The sequence below is a fragment of the Brassica napus genome, chromosome C2 (assembly GCF_020379485.1).
Source record: "Brassica napus cultivar Da-Ae chromosome C2, Da-Ae, whole genome shotgun sequence".
Lineage (NCBI taxonomy): Eukaryota > Viridiplantae > Streptophyta > Magnoliopsida > Brassicales > Brassicaceae > Brassica > Brassica napus.
In genome coordinates this window covers 15,243,302-15,261,026 of record NC_063445.1, presented here as the reverse complement: position 1 = coordinate 15,261,026, position 17,725 = coordinate 15,243,302, and positions in this window count along the sequence as shown.

Genomic DNA, 17,725 nt, shown 5'->3' with positions numbered 1-17,725 from the left:
TCCACTATTTCTCCCTTTTAAGTTTTTCATTTCCAAAAGTTAATGAAATAAATAGTTTTATGAATCAAAAATTTATAAAAGAGAAACAGCTGATAAACACCCATATACACAAACTATTTTTTTTGTTGAAAAACTTGATAAATTAAAACTTTAAATTACGTTCTACCAAAAGTAAATTTTATCTTCTACGGAAAATGAGTTAGTAGAAATTGAATTCTAGATTAAATAAGATCATCTATTTTTTTATAACGAAAAATCTACTTTTAATTAAACTTCTAAATATGGGGAAAGCAAATTAATTGTAAAGATAGGTACTGTTTGGCGAATGCAGTTTCTAATTTTACGAGGTATTCTGATTTTGCGAAATTTTACGGAAGTTTCATTTAAGAAAATATTCTAAAAATATTTGTAATATTCTAACTTCCCTAAAACATGTATAGGTCGATTTTTCTTGTCAAAATATCAAAGAAAATCGATCCTATATTTTCTTCTTCATCAATCCATGATTTCTCCATAGTTTGTCTTGTAATTTTCACAAACTCTTGTTTTATGATGCATACAACATGTGGTGTTTAGGAATTATGTGCAACTATGAGATGGGTTTTTCGGATGATGACAAATGGGGTAGGCTATTGTTATTAGAATCAAGTTATACCTTAGATGATTTAAAAAATAATGGTTTTTGAGAACTTTGGTTTGGAAGAAGATAGCTTAGCCGATTTGGAGTTGAGTTATCTACCTGCTGAGTTGATCAATACATCAACATGTCCACCCTGTGATCATTGCAAATGATCAACAGCTTAAGAATTTTGTTGGTTTTGTTAAAAACAGGATCTATCTTTACATCATTGTAGTCTGCAGACATAGGCTTCCTTCAGATCTCCGGGAAGTTTCATGCGGCAGAAGTTGTTGATCTTCTTGACCTAAGGTTCTAAAACTTCAGCATACAATCGCTAAGGTAGTTCTAACTCCATATATACAAAAGACAAAAAAAAACACACATGGCTGTTAACACCAAAAAATAAACACATGGCTAATCAAATTTAAATTCAGAGACAACAGTAAATTAATTAATCAAACTAAGACAAGTCAGTCTCCATCTCGCAATCAATCAGCAAAATAAGACAATTAACAAATGTAATCGGTTCACATTATTAGTTAACAAATAGAACAACAATATCTTTGTATCATATGTCATAAATACACAAAAGTCAGACACAAACATACTATGATTTTAATTTAATTCTAAGAAACAAACATAAAAGTTTCACAGAGACAAACACAAACCCTTTCATGGATATTCATAAAATGAATGAATCAAACAACATTACTATTAACCCTAAGAAAGGAACATACGGAAACAAGTTTTTTATAAGAAAAAAAGGTAAAAGATTATGAAACAGAGACTAAGACAAGCCAAAAAACAAACAAATTCAAATGAAATCAGTTAACCAAACCATTCACAAAAGAAATCAGTTAACCAAACTAAGAAAAGTGAATTCAGACACATAATCAATTAATCAAAATAAGACAATTCACAAACGAAATTGTTTCACATAATCAGTTAGCAATAGAATAACAACATTATAAGTCCTAAGAAAGAAACATAAAAAGACTAGACAAATGAAGAACACAAACACATACACACATGCAATTGATAACAAGATCGAAGAACATGCAAAGAAGAAAGATAAAGATTGGACATAAGATTATGAAACATAGACTAAGACAAGCCAAAAAACAAAAAAATTCAAATGAAATCAGTTAACCAAACCGTTCACAAAAGAAATCAATTAATCAAACTAAGAAAAGTGAATTCAGACACACAATCAATTAATCAAAATAAGACAATTCACAAACGAAATTGTTTCACATAATCAGTTAGCAATAGAATAACAACATTATAAATCCTAAGAAAGAAACATACAAAGAGTAAACGAATGAAGAACACAAACACATACACACATGCAACTGATAACAAGATCGAGGAACATGAAAAGAAGAAAGATAAATTTTGGACATAATACCTTAGGTGAACGCGATGTCAGAGAAAGAGAGAGGCAGAGAGAGGCGGAGAGAAGCACGCGATGTCAGAGAAAGAGAGAGGCAGAAAGGCAGAGAGAAGCGGAGAGGCGGAGAGAAGCAGAGAGGCAGAGAGAAGCTCTGAAATCGCCTTATGTTCATCGAGAGAGAGAGAGATGCGGAGAAAGGTACTAGATTAAGAAGGAGAAAGGAGACTCGATCAAATTGGAAGGAGAAGGAGAAAGTTTGGTGTTTACCTTTGGTGCCAGCGATGTCGGAGATGGACGAAGGGTTACAGCAAAAGGGAAGCTCAATTTCACCGGTTGGTAGACTCGCCGTTGATTTCACCGGATAAGACAAGGGATCACCATCTTGGTCAGAGAGAGAGAGAGAGAGAGAGAGAGAGAGAGAGAGAGAGAGAGAGAGAGAGAGAGAACAAAACAAGGGAAACAATTAGGGTTACATGTTTTGTTTGTTGTTCCTTTTTTGTTTTAATTTTTTTTAATTTCTTTTACCTTTGTAAAACATGTTTTTTTTTTCTTTTTATTAAACTTTTTAAAATTCAATTCAACTTTTAAATTGTGTTTAGTATGTTTAATTTGATTAATCAAGAGCTTGTTTTAGGATTATGAAAAAAAATTATACTAAATAGGCAATTTAATGATCGTATTATACCAAATGGACAATCATGCTGAATCTTTATTCCCCGGATATAAAGAGGTAATGAGTCTACCCCGTTTATTTATTTCCGTTTCTGTTCTAAGCTTGATTTTTTCTTAACACAGTTTCTTATAAATCAAATGCCAACACTGCATACTGAATGTTGCATGTTGAACGGAAACATACCCACCCCCACGTTGGTCCCCTAGCATCTTTTTTTCCTTGATGAATTATCCACAATAATTATTCACTTTTTCACAAATTGCAAGTCTCATTATTTCTCTTTGATTTCTGTAGTTCTGGGAGGATTTAACAACAAATTATTTCAAAAAAATATAGTCAGTCTACAGTGTATTTTTATTTGTCTTTCTTTAACCATCTAACTCATGACTCAGGGTGTAAGTTCACATGAGATTTGTATGCTGATGAATTTTAGACGCATGACTCTTCTTTTAGTGATTATAGATGAGTTTGGATATACTCAACGGGAAAAATTAACTTTTTGAAATCTGAAAATTAGAGAAAAAGAGTGTCATCCATACATGCAGAGATTGAGACCCTTTCTTCGACTATGAAAAAACATGTTAGAAATGTCGACATACCAACACTTTGGTACTAATTGAAAAATATGGTCACGGTGATACAAGAGTGTGGCCAAACTTTTCAACATGGTTAAAAGAGTTATCAAGAGTAAAGAATATATATGTAGACTTTTTTGTTAATTATCATCCTCGCTTACAAAAAAAATATATTAAATTCACTAGCTAACATGGACGGATGTACGTGGTATGAGGAGGGAGCAGCTGCCCCAGTAAAACATCCATATAAAATTATGTGCATAAGAAAAATGTAATTTTCTGCAGCCTGGTTGGTTCCAATCCGTTTATTGCCCCCAAACCTCAGTTCAACGCCCACCAGACCCCTCTAATTGCCCATTTTCCTTTCTTTTACCGTTTTAGTTTGTATTTAATTTTTTTTTTCTAAAACAAAGAGGTAGTTGCTCTTTCCTTAAATTATATACAAAACGTTCCTTTACCATTTATTAGTTTATTAGTTTATTTTATATATATTATTTTATATATATATATTATTTAATTAGTTAAATATTTTTATTTTGTCTTCATTCAAAATATTTTTATTTTGTCTTCATTCAAAATATTTTTATTTTGTCTTCATTCAAAATATTTTTTAAATCCACAAGATAGCAAGAGTGTATCATATAGATATGTATTTCAATAGTTGTTATATTCCGGTCTGCTTTAGCCGACCACTTGGGGTCAAAATCGGTTCTAGTAATATCAACAGCTAATTAAATATCACTCAAACATAACAAAACATGTTATCTACGTAATCAAACCGGAAATGTTGAGAGAATAAGTATGCAAAAAAAAAAAAAAAAAAAAAAAGTATGCATACGCTGTGCCAAATTTTTTTTTTTTTTTTTGTTAACCAGTAGGGTTCGGGCCTTCGGCCTTACTCCCCCTAGGCCCGGAGCCAGCCTGCGTCTGTATCGGTTAAGGTCCTGGACACTCTTCCCACGGTGGATCAAATCCAGGAGCGCAACAGCACCAACGCCTGCGTTTAAACCAACTGGACTGCCACAACCGTGGTATACGCTGTGCCAATTCAAAGGTTACATGAGAATAAACTTCGTATAATTCTTTCCGGAGAGTTAATAATTCAATTCCCGAGCGGATAATAATTAGTCAGAAAAACTTTCCTTCAAAAGAACATAACGAGAAAATTAATAAAGTTTTACATAACATCTTTCGTAAAATAACACTAAATATTGTTGTACAAACTAACTTTCACAAGTTCTACACAACATCTTGCGTAAAACGACACTATATACAAAATTCTACGAAACAAACTTTCACAAAACTAACGTCGACAAGTTTTATGGAATACTTTTTCGTAAAAATTTAAATTTAACAAACCTTTACGAAACAAATTCCGTAAAGCCAATGCCAAACCATTTTTTACGAAACAGTTTATGCAAAGTTAAAATTTAACAAAGTTCTACGAAACAACTTTCAGAGACTAAACAAGATCATACAAAAGAATAAACGAAAAGACGACGAGACAAGCTACTAAGGGAGAGGACCTAGCATATTGCTTTTGATAATTTTATGACACTTTAACGTTGGAGCAGCTTTATAATTTGTAGATGTATCAATTTCTGAATTTCACTATCATAACACGAGGTTCCCATCTTTTTTAAATTTCTGCTCCTACCACTTGTTTCCGAGGATGTATGCTCTACATATACCATTTTAAACCTTGTAGTTGGAGGAATTAACAAAGTGTTACCATTGTCTTGCCTGTTTCCTTGTCCATTCAAGTCAAGATCCTTGCTTCTGATCACTTTTGCGTACATACTTTGGTTCTATGACTTCAGCTTACCCATTAGGAAGATTGAGTTTCTTTGTGTCTCTCACAGGCTGTTCCGGGTCTAAAATTTCCAACACTGATACATATTCTTGTAGAACTGAATTTTCTGGATCACATTCAACTTCCTTCACAAAGCATCAGAAATCCATGTATCCATTACCATACGAGTAATTACAAGTCCAAACTGATGCTTCATCACAATTTGTAACCCTTTCATAAACATTCCATATGTTTGGCTGAGCATTCTCGGCATGTTTTGACAGTTCGGATTGAGTAGCTTCCCAATCAAACTTCATACGTTCCTCACAATTGCACTTAAACTTCATACATAAAGTTTATCATCTTCACTGAAGCTTTGCTTCAACTCACATGGTATTAAAGCCATGGATCTTTACATTCTACATTCCATTTTGTAAGAGACAGTTTGAAACCTTCCTCAGTGGTCAAGGACTTCTCGGCTTTGTTACAGGGTCTTCTCCACCGCCTGTTTTGGTTCTAAACATTCCGAGTAATAAATGGGAGGAGAACAACACAGTCCCGAATTGGGCCTATTTTAGGTTTTTTTTTTTAAGTTTACGTTTATTAGGATGGGCCTCGGTCCGAGCCAATTATTATAAAAAAAAAACAAAAACACACAAGAAAATATTAATGCAAACAAAAGTATAAAATAAAAAATCTTACAAAAATAAATCAAGAGTAAAAAAAAAAGCTGATAAATTATGGACAATCTCTCAGCATTAGATTAAAAAAAAATCTTTGATTTAAATTACTGAATTTCGTTGTTTCATTTTCTACCAAATTAATACACTCGCGAATTCTTGAAGAAAAAAACAAATATTCCAATTGTAAAATAATGGAATATACTTTTTAAGATAAGATGTAACATCCAAGGGAAAAAAGCTGAATAATATCAACCGCCCAATGAGCATATACTACCAGTAATAGGCAAATTTCTTTGTTTCATCTTTTCTCTGTGTCCACCAAATTACCTAAACTGAGTCAGTGCCCACTCGACGAGCATACATAACACACACATATTCGGATTAAAAGTGTATTTTTAGTCTTTTGAGATCGTAACGGATGTAAAAGTAGATTCTGAGTGGTTCTTGATCGATCGGGTCGTAGTCGAAGAACCCATAAAAGCAGTGACAAAGTCTAGTTAATAGTTAAGAAAAAGATGCCAAGCCCTCTATCATATCGATACATTTTATGGATGATTAAATTCTGTCATTTGTGGTAAAATTCTAAACAATTTCTTAATTATATATATTGAGTTGTACATTTTTTTTCATAAACTACTAATATAAGAACTCTAGAAAATGAAAAGAAATAAGAAGTATAAAAACAAGTCATTTATTGGAAGCATACAGAACACTGTTTTCTAAAAGTTTCTACTATAAACCTACATGGTATTAAAAAAGGAAACGCTTCTTCAATGGATGTTTTCCCAATATAGAACCTTTATACTATAAAGACTGCGCCACTAATACATAAAAGATGGGAAGAAGAGTTCTAAAAGTAATTCGCATTAGATTCGACCCAAACAAACGACTGGTTTTCCTTCGTAAGTATTTATAATATTTCCAGTTAAGATAATTATTATTTTTATCCTGGATGTATGTTTCTCTACTCTTGATATCATCATGTATAATGAAACTTTTGTTGTCCAGTCGTGCTCTAAGCGTGAAACTAAAAAGTGGTTTTTTTTTTTTTTGCTAAAATAATGATGTATTGTTTTGTTTGTTACTAAACATTTCCTTCTATCATATCCCTTTTGGTGCCACAAATTATGTATTCTTTGTCTACGATAGTTGTTTAAAATTTATATATGTGTGATGTCATCGTTTGTTTATGTAATTTGATAAGAGTGTATAGATAGCATTTATAAGATGTAATTCAAATGAAAGTTGCTGAAACTGATGAATGCCCAAATGATGTAAAATGGGATCTGATCATGTTCAACATGGGTATGTATTCGTTTCTAAGGTTAGGTTTCTAATGCATTTTAAAAATGTATAGACTGTACATAATTTTTTTTTTGACAAAGAGGCTGTACAAATTTATGAATCTATATTATAACAAACAGAATTAAAAATGAAAGCAACATTTGTAGGCTAGCTATATTCTGGACTTAGTTATACAGAATAAATATATCTTTTATTTGATATATACACACAGCAACCCGTAATACACGAAAGCAACACAATTTGACTTGTTCATATCTGACTTAAGTTTAAATTATGTAAGCGTCATTTCGGTTAAATTCGTGTTTATATGTTAAAAGTTAAAACTGCACGCATTCAGTGCTCTAGCTAGCTAATATGCACGTAATGAGTTGCGCAAGCATATGCTTTAATTATTGACAGTTTGACATGGATATATACAGACACTGAAACGAAAGTAGCCTAAATTTACTTATGGTTCGATACAATCGTATTAGAATTATAATAACACATTTCTTATTTTATTAACATATGTATATGGTCGGATGCATGTTCATTGTCAAACACATTACCGTTCATTGATTACAACGGGTACATTTTCTGTTAAAGCAAACAACGACTTTGTGAAATAATCATATATAATAATAAATTATAATACTGTGTGTGTGTATATGTTAGAGCATCAGCAATGCTAGAAACTTTTTTTGTTTCTTAAGATAAAAAGTAGGTTAAGAAACTTTGTTAAGAAACTTGGTTAGAAATGAAGATTATTGGTAGAAACCTTTTTTGGTTCTTAGTTTTAATTTTAATTTTTTTAATTATTTGTGTAGCAAATAAAACATATAACATAGATAATTGAAAACATAAGAAAATACAAAGTTAAAAAAAAAATTACAAAGTTGGAAAAAAAAATTACAAAGTTGAAAAAACATTAAAAATGCAAATTACAATATTTTTATTCAATTCATAAAAAGTTAAAGATAAAAAGTTATTATTCATCTCCAAATTTATCCCATAGATGTTCGATCGAATTAGCTGTTGGTTCAAATCGGGGGAGAAATCGATGTTGACAGAGGTTCACGGCTTTGGTCTCGATTCGATATGTGAGCGGTGGATTCGGTATGTCAGACCTTGATTCGGTATGTGAGCGGCTCAATTCGGTATCTGAGAGGAGATCGCCTCGAGAGAGAGATAACGCCGACACTGAGAGGAGAGAAGAGAGATCGTTCGTATCACCGTCGTAGGGATACAGAGGCCTCGATAAGTAGACTTTGAGGGGTCGATTCGCCGTTGTTACAACCGGAACACGGGTTCGGTTTCGAGAGATACATATATCGCACGGGAGAGAGACAAGGGAGAAAAGAGAAGAAAGAAGAGAGAATGGAGTTGATTTGTTTTGCTCCCTCTCACGCGTCTTTCTTTCGGTCTCGTCTAGGTGACACGTGCCTCCACAAACCACATATAAACGTTTCTTAATTAACAAACAAAATCTGCGTTTATAACCATTTTTTATTTAAATTCACCCTTTTAATTGCTAAGAAATCTCGCTATATAGAGCGATGCTGTTGCTCTTATCATACTGTGTGTTTTAACCATACGTATTACATACAAATGTCCGAACTAGTCGATGTTATTTAGAAACAAATAAGTAGTAATATAAATAAAAACATCAAAATTATATTATTGATGAGTAATATGAATATCACTTGGTTCAACCAATCGACTAACCATCAACCAAATTCTACTCATCAAATTAACAAGTGTTAAAATGGTTGGGATTTAAGGAAATTTAATACCAATTGAGGCTACTTCTACGTGGTGGGGCTATTAATTTGGAAATCGATAGAATATTTTGAGTTTCCAAAAAAGAATATGAGCCGTTTACGGTCACGGCCCTACGGGTCATCTCTCCGGCTACGCTTCTCCGCATTTTTTTTTCACTAGAGCGACCACTAATTTTCATAGCTTAAATAACTCGTATATATATCTGCCCCAAAAAATTATCCTTTTAGATTGATCCAAATTTGTTACAAGTTGATCTAAACATATAATCCCTCCGTTTCACGATACATGATGTTATTTCTTAATGCACAAATATTATGAATTTTTTTTTCTTCTAAAAGTAGTTTTAAAAATATTATTTAAAAATCATTCAACCAATTACATAAATGACTACAACATTTAATTGATTACACAGTTTTCAATATAGTTAAAAATAACATAAAAATATCAAAACATCATCTATTTTGAAACAACAAAAATCTTCTAAAACATCATATATAATGAAACAGAAGGAGTATAAATGATAATTGTTTATCATCTTGAACGCAAAACATACTACCGATTCATTAGCTAATACTGCATGTGCTTTTCGTAAAAAAATATTTTTATTAGTTGTTCTATTCCGGTGGCTTTCCAGATAATTTATTACGAAGTAAATCTAAATTTTTTTTTGATAATTTCGTTTTGACATAATTAAAACAAATTACCTTTTCACATAATTGAGACAATTTAGCTTGACATCAAATCTTTGCCATAGAAATGAATTTTGAGTTTTTAATTATATATAGTTGGAAAACATAAGAACTGAATAATTATATATGTAGAAAATGATTAGAGTTTATAGCTTTAAGTGCGTACTTAAGGCCAAATTAAAGCATTAACGTCTTCGATAAAATAGAGTGACAATGGCTAAAGTCTTTTCCAAAAGGCAAAGTTGACTAGCGCTTGTCCCTTAATCTCCTTCTGGCTTATGTATGAGGAGACTAATCATAAATAGTTAATCATACAATCTATGGAATATAATATACTAGTTCATAAAATATACTTCGAACCGTAATAAATATGATACATCATTAAGAAATAAAAGATGCTCAAGTATACATTATCGGCTGTTTAGAAAAGTAATTGTTGTAGATTATACTCTATAACAATAATGTGGGCGCTCCATTATATATCAGTTGTAAATTTGCAGGCATAGACATATGAGGACATGAGCGCTGGATCGTGAGAGTACATAAAATGTGATGACGTCCAGAAACCCTAATCATATAAATCTGACATTAAATAAATTTAAGTTGGTTGAGATTCAGATTCTATATTTCAGTTATCAGAGCACTATTTACTTTATATATTTGTACGGGATATAGTCTATTAATTCAACAATGCGATTAATCAAGAGAGGGACTTCAATACGTCACTGCACTAATAATTCATCAACAAATTTATTAGCTAGATTCTGACCCGCCCTTAAAAAAAGGCGGGTATATTTTTTGTTTTACATCTTTTTAGGTCTTTTCAATTGGTAATTTAAATATAGGTCTAATGGCATAAAACATAATAAATAATATTCTAAATAATGATAAAAATAAAAAAAATAATAGTTGGACCATACTTTTATCAATAGGTCACACTTCTATTTTAATAAAATAGATGGTTGAAAAATCTGCGTTTAACTGGGAAACGGTAATTAGATCTATTCACTATCCGAAAAGCAATCTTCTTTTTTTGGAAAAGATCCGAAAGTAATCTCAATATACAGATCGGATAATACCTATAGTGGAAAATATTCTTTAAATGTATCACTTATATTTTAATTTCCAAATATTTACCAAACATGACTATTCGGTCACTTAAAATTTAGTCTGTTTTATTTACTTATTGAATTAGTAATTTTGTAGTCACTATAAATCATATAAAACTATATTTATGACCACCATAAAAATATTATTTATTTTTGTGTTTATAAGAAAATTAAATCAAAATATAATTATAAATGTAATGTGGATGAAGTTTAGAGAGATAACACTACAAGAAAACATATTTTTTACTAAGGCAGTATTCGTTGTAAATTCGTCGTAAACGGGGTGTTACGACGAATTAACATCGAAAGACGTTTCGTTGTTAAACGTCCGTCGTAACGGAGGTTTCGTCGTAAACGACTCGTTACGTTTATGACGAAATATATTCCTCGTAAAGCGCAGGGAAAGGATTCGTCGTAAACGACACGTAAGCATTCGTCGTAAAGCCCACGTAAATACTTTCGTTGTAAATCACTCGTAAACATTTCGATGTAAAACCCTCTTAAATATTTCGATGTTAATCACTCGTAAACATTCGATGTAAACTCCATGTAATGTTTACGAGGAGTTTACATCGTTTCTTATTATATTATTATTAATTAGTATATAATAAATTTTAATTTATATTTAATATTCAGAATTTAAAATAATTTAAATTTTAAAACGAAATATGAAATTGGAAAACATATTTTAAAAAGTCATGCAATAATATTTAAATTCATAATACAAACAGAAAGAAAAAAAAACTACATATTCTCGAAGTAGTTGGTGGGGTTGCTCGGCTGTTGACGGGTTGGATCGGACTCTTGGGGATCTCGTGGTGGCATTCCAAGAGCGGCTCGTCTCTCACTCAACATTCTCTGCATAACCGGGTTTCCCACGGCCATCACGTCTAGCAAATCCTCAAGAGAGTCTAAACGAACCTGCTGGCTATCCATTCGAGCCTTCATCTGAGCAGTCTCTTCATCCCGTCTCGAAGTGTATGACGAAATTGCCCTTGCAACTTCGTTAACAGAGCCTATACCGACTATCCGTCCCTTCTTTTTAGGAGCCACCTATAAAATCAAAACATATATTAATATAGTTAATTATGTTAAAATATTTAAAATAATGTAAACAAAAATTTTAAATTGTACCTCTTCGAAGATTCTGTCGACCTCTTCGGTGGACAATGTGACTGGTAATCCATCGGGAGACTCCTGGGTTAGTTGCGTCTCCCGTTCTTTAATCAGACCAGCCACTGTTTGGAAGAGTTTCTCAGATGCAGGATCCACAAAAACTCCGTCGGATGTGGCGTGAGTCATCTTGAATAGGTCAGACAGAGAAGGTAAGACTCCTGTCTTCTCGAACTACAAAAAAAAATTAAATTAAATATTATAAATTATATTAATTTATATATTTTAAAATATATATTTAAAACAAAACTTACAGCTTCTAGACGGACTCCTGCATGAGGTTTTTGTCTGGTTCTGTGAAGCATGGGCAAATGACCATCTTTATCCTTCGTCCTTCGAGAAGCCGAGCACGAATTGGCCTTTTTGATCGAAGAGGGGTGCTCCCAATAGGCGATGAGGCCATCCCACGCATCCGTCGTGAGCTCAGTGGGCTTTCCCTCATACCCGTAGATCTCCCACTTGTCCTTCCAATCAGAGACTGTGTTGCAGAGGCGTATCTTTGCCTTTGCAACGAATTCCGCCTTCACCCTCTCGGTGATTCCCAAAGACCAATGCCACTTTTGCTGAAACATAATTTTTTTTAAAAAAATACAATTAATAATAAATATTATATATATATATATATTTAAAAGTGAAAATTTAATTAAATTTAAAAATCTTACCGCAAAACATTTAAACCACGTGATCTTAACGTGATTTGGTGTCTTGCTCCAGTTCGGGTATGCCTCGTCGTAGTAACCCTTAATCGTCGCCGAAACGCTCCGGCTAACACGGTTGTTAGCCCCAAACCTGAAAAAAATACACTTTAACCGTTAGAAAATAAAAATTAATTTAATTTTAATGTAATAAAAATTAATAACTTACCAATAAGTTCCTCGGGGTCTATCGGGGTCTAGAACATCCAAACCCTCCCGTCCAGGCTGGGCAAGCAAATCCTCCACCGTATATCTCGCGAATGGAGTATATGAAGGCACACTCAAATCCGGATGAACTACACCTTCTGGGACAGGCTCAGGTGCAGCCGCTGGAGGAGGAGGTGGAGGCATCTGCGGTGGAAGAGGAGGACTCGAAAAAACTCTCTGAGAAGTCTGAGAGTCTGGAACTGCATCGGAAGACGATGGACCGGAAGAAGATGTACCGGAACCATCGCCAAACAACTGGGCATAAGTAGGTGCTGCTGGTTTCCTTCTAGGAGCCATCTAAAAAAAATTTAAATAAATTTAATCAATTATGACGACATAATTAAAAAATTATTCCGTTACCTAACTAATCACCTAAACTATAGTATTCCGTCATCTAACTAATCACCTAAACTAATTACCTAACTAATTAATAACCTAAACTAACTTTAAAAAAAAAAAGGAGGAAAGAGAATGTACCTTAGAGGGAGAGGAGAGGAGTTTGGGAGGAATGAACGAGGAAGCCTCGTCTCGGCGTCTCAATATATAGAAAAGGATTCGTCGTAAACGCGACGTAATATTACGACGAAGTTACCAGGGCCGCGTTTTTTCATTTACGACGAATTTACTAGGCCCGCGTTTTTTGATTTACGACGAAATTACGTCGAAACGTCGGTTTACGATGAATTTACCAGGCCCACGTTTACGACGAAGTTACCAGGCCCGTGTTTTTTCATTTACGACGAAATTACGTGGAATAGATAACCATTTACGACGATTTTACAACGCTTAACCCTAAACACCGAGAATGAAATCCCAAAACCCCAAAGTCAAATATCATCTAACATCATATCTCTTCTCTACTACTTTGTGCTCTTTCTCCAACTTAAACTCTAAAACCCTAAAAGTCCAAATAATTTTTTAAAAACTAAAGAAATACATATTATATAAAACAACATTTGTTACACATACATTAGGATGGTAAAAAAACAATATTTCTTTAAACATACGTTACAATAGAGAAATACAACATTTGTTACATATATTACATCACTCTAAATCGTTTTCGTTCTCATCAATATTACATCACTCTAAATCATTTTCGTTCTCATTACTATCATTACAATCATCATCGTCGCTTCTCTCGAACTCGTTTTCACGTGCTTCATCTGTCGCATCTTCGGGAATATCTTCATATTGAAAGTTTTGCGGGTCGATCAAAAGGATTTCATCAGTTGGTTGTTCTGGTACCTCAACTTCATTGATAGCGTCTTCTTCTTGCAAGGGCGGTTCTTCTCCAGCGACAATGCGTCCACGAGGTGTAATTTTGATAGCAGCAAACCAGTTTATCCCGGAAGTTCGAAGCCGAGGATAAGGAAGGAAGCTAACTTGCTCGGCTTGTGAAGCTAAAATGAAAGGCTCAAATTTGTTGTATCTTCTCCCAAAATTGACATCTACAACACCAAATTTGTTATACCGAATCCCTCGATTCACAACAGGATCGAGGTTATTTGTTTCGTTTTACCACCAAACCGTGCAATTTCGCAGAAAATGTCAGGAACACCATCAATTGGATATGATGTCGGTACTCCACCATCATCATATCTTCTAGGAACTCTTCTCCTCGTACGAACAGTTGGAGCAAAGTAGTATGATGTGAAGTTAGATATTTCGGCTGTCAAACTCCCCGCAACTATTGAACCTTCCACCTTTGCAAGATTTCTTACTTTCCCCTTCAAATGTTTCATCTGTCGCTCATACGGATACATCCATCCGTTGTGAACAGGTCCACGAAGCAATGCTTCATACGGTAGGTGGACAACTAAATGCTCCATGACGTCAAAAAATGAAGGAGGAAATATCTTCTCCAGGTTGCAAAATATGATCGGAATGTTATGATGAAGTTGTTCGATGACTTCTTCCTTGAACGTACGTGTGCTAAGATCTCTGAAAAAAGCGCCGATGGCTGTATATTGCAAAAGTAACCAAATTAATAACATTTCATAACATATGTATATATATTATAAAATTATAATTACCTGCAAGTGCTTCATGGACATTTGCTGGAAGGAGCTCGGCAAAAGCAAATGGAAATAGTCGTTGCATAAACACATGACAATCATGACTCTTCATTTCGGAGAACTTTTGACCTCGTTCAACACATCTTGACAGATTTGAAACATAACCATCAGGAAACTTAACTTCTGATGCGACCCAGTCAAACAAGGTTGTTTTGGCTTCTGATGACAACCGGAAGATGGGAACAGGAACGTTTCCATTGCTCTTGATATGTAACTCACTTCTTGAGCAAATATCAGGTAAGTCCATCCTTGACTTTTTGTTATCTTTTGTCTTCCTAGGGACGTTAAGTAATGTATTCATGATGTTCTCAAAAAAGTTCTTCTCAATATGCATGACATCCAGATTGTGGCGTAAGAGAAGATCCTTCCAAGAGGGTAGCTCCCAAAATATACTCTTCTTATGCCAATTGTGAGACACACCATACCCATCAGGCATATTTCCAGGAACATGCCAATTTCCTCCAACTTTAACTGTTTCCTGAGCTCCGTAATAATCAATGTCTGCTTCGATCTGCTGACCGGTGAGATATGGAGGAGAACCGTCTCTGACAATTTTTTTGTGCCGAAACAATGTCTTATTTCTTATGTACGGATGGGGAAGTGGAAGAAAGCGACGATGACAATCAAACCAACAACTCTTCCTACCATTCTTCAGTTGAAAAGCATTCGTCGATCCAAGACAATATGGACAAGATAATCTTCCATGTGTTGTCCACCCAGACAACATCCCATAAGCAGGGAAATCACTTATCGTCCACAGCAGAACTGCTCGCATCGTAAAATTGTTTTTCAGGGAACAATTGTACGTCCTCACCCCTTCTGACCACAATTGCTTTAGCTCTTCTATCAACGGTTGAAGAAAAACATCAAGAGACCGTTTTGGATGCTTCGGCCCAGGGATTAATATGGTCAAAAATAGAAATTTTTGTTCCATGCACATATCCGGCGGTAAATTGTACGGCGTAAGAATGACTGGCCACAAAGAATATTGTCTACCAGACATTCCAAATGGGCTAAATCCATCGGTGCATAACCCAAGATAGACATTCCGAATATTTGTAGCAAAATCTGCGTGTACCTTGTTGAAATGTTTCCACGTTCTTGCGTCTGATGGATGTGCAACCTCACCATCTCTCTGGACATGTTCCGCATGCCACCTCATCGACGCAGCAGTCCTCTCAGATTGATATAATCTTTTCAATCTGTCTGTAATTGGTAGGTACCACATCCTTTGGTACGGTACCCTATTCCTCCCACGGCCTTGCGGTTTGAATCGTGGTTTTTTGCAGAATCGACACTCTTCTAACTTGTCATCTTCTTTCCAGTAGATCATGCAGTTGTCGATGCAAACATCAATCATCTCCGAAGGCAACCCAAGACTATAAACCAATTTCTGAATATCATAATAAGATTCAGCAGACACGTTGTCTTTTGGCAAATACTCTTTAAACAACTCTGCCCATGCATCCATGCAATTCTCAGGTAAATTATGATCCGTTTTAATATTCATCATCCTAGCTGCTAGAGACAATTTAGAGAGACCTTCTCTACAACCAGTGTAGATTGGTTGATTTGCAGCATCTAGCATTTCATAAAACCTTTTTGCATCCAAATTAGGTTCTTCTACATTTCCAATTCCATCAGCTATTGTTGTAGTTGTTTCCAAAAATGCATCACTAATCATATCTTGAACCCTATCATGATCTACCATCTGCTCATGATCTTGATGATAATTATATTCATTATGCAAATGATTCGGTTCTTCACTATGATGACCATCCTCAAAATTATTATTACTACTACTAGCTTAATTTCCCCCATAACCCTCTCCATGTTGATACCAAATGTAGTATTGTGGTGTAAATCCTCTGTTTACAAAATGCTTCCATACAGTTTCACTACGTGCAAATTTTGAATTCTTGCATTTTCGACAAGGGCAGAACATCTTACTGCTTTCCAGTGTGATCGGTGTACAGCCCGCCTGGTGCATGAATGTCTCTAGCCCGCTCAGAAATGTGTTCGTCACCCTCCCGTCGGAATCTTTGTGCAAATACATCCAACTCCGTAACTCGTAAATACTACCGCCACCGGCCATTTTTTTCTTAGATTTTTTTTTGAAATTTTTTTTTTTCTGATTTTTTTTTCTCCCGTTTGTGTGTTGTGAGGAAGAGAGTTGTGGGAAATGACATATATATAGAGAAATTTTCGATTTGGGTAGTTGAAATATAACATCGATTTTACAAGGAATATTTTACATGGTTTTAACATAATATTTACAACGACTTTACGACGAAATTAGGTAAGCTAAAGCACATTGAATACACGTTTTCACCTAAATATAACGGTAACATGTTTCGTTGTAATGTCGATATAATGATTACGACGTATTTCTCATTCCACATACATTCGTCGTAAACATACATGGATTTTACGACGAAAACTATTCGTCGTAAATTTATATGGCGTTTACGACGAAAGATGGATTCCTCGTAACTGCGTTGTAAACACCATGTAAATTTACGACGAAATATTTTCGTCGTAAATGTTCGTTGTTATGGGCACGTTTTCTTGTAGTGTAAAAACATATTTATATGTCAAAGATGGTTTTGGTGCACAGAAAATCTAACATGCAATATCTTGGAAATCATGAATATCCGATGAAGTATATTAGTTTTACATGCAAAATGTAAAACTTTGATTTGGCGATAGAGTGGATTAAAACTCTACAGTTTTAGAGATGGTGCTTCCGCAGACTATTCTCTACCCTAAAAATAGTGCATAGGTGTCTATAGGAAAACCAGCTTTTACCGTGCATTTGAAGAAATTTTAACAATGAAATGCATTTTTCTCTGTTTCACAAAAAAAAAAAAGAATACAATGATGGATAAATTTACACGAAGTGCTCAAACTCAACTATCATATAAGTATGGTTTATTTTACTGTTCCACCGGTTTGAATACTTTCGTTGGTGTC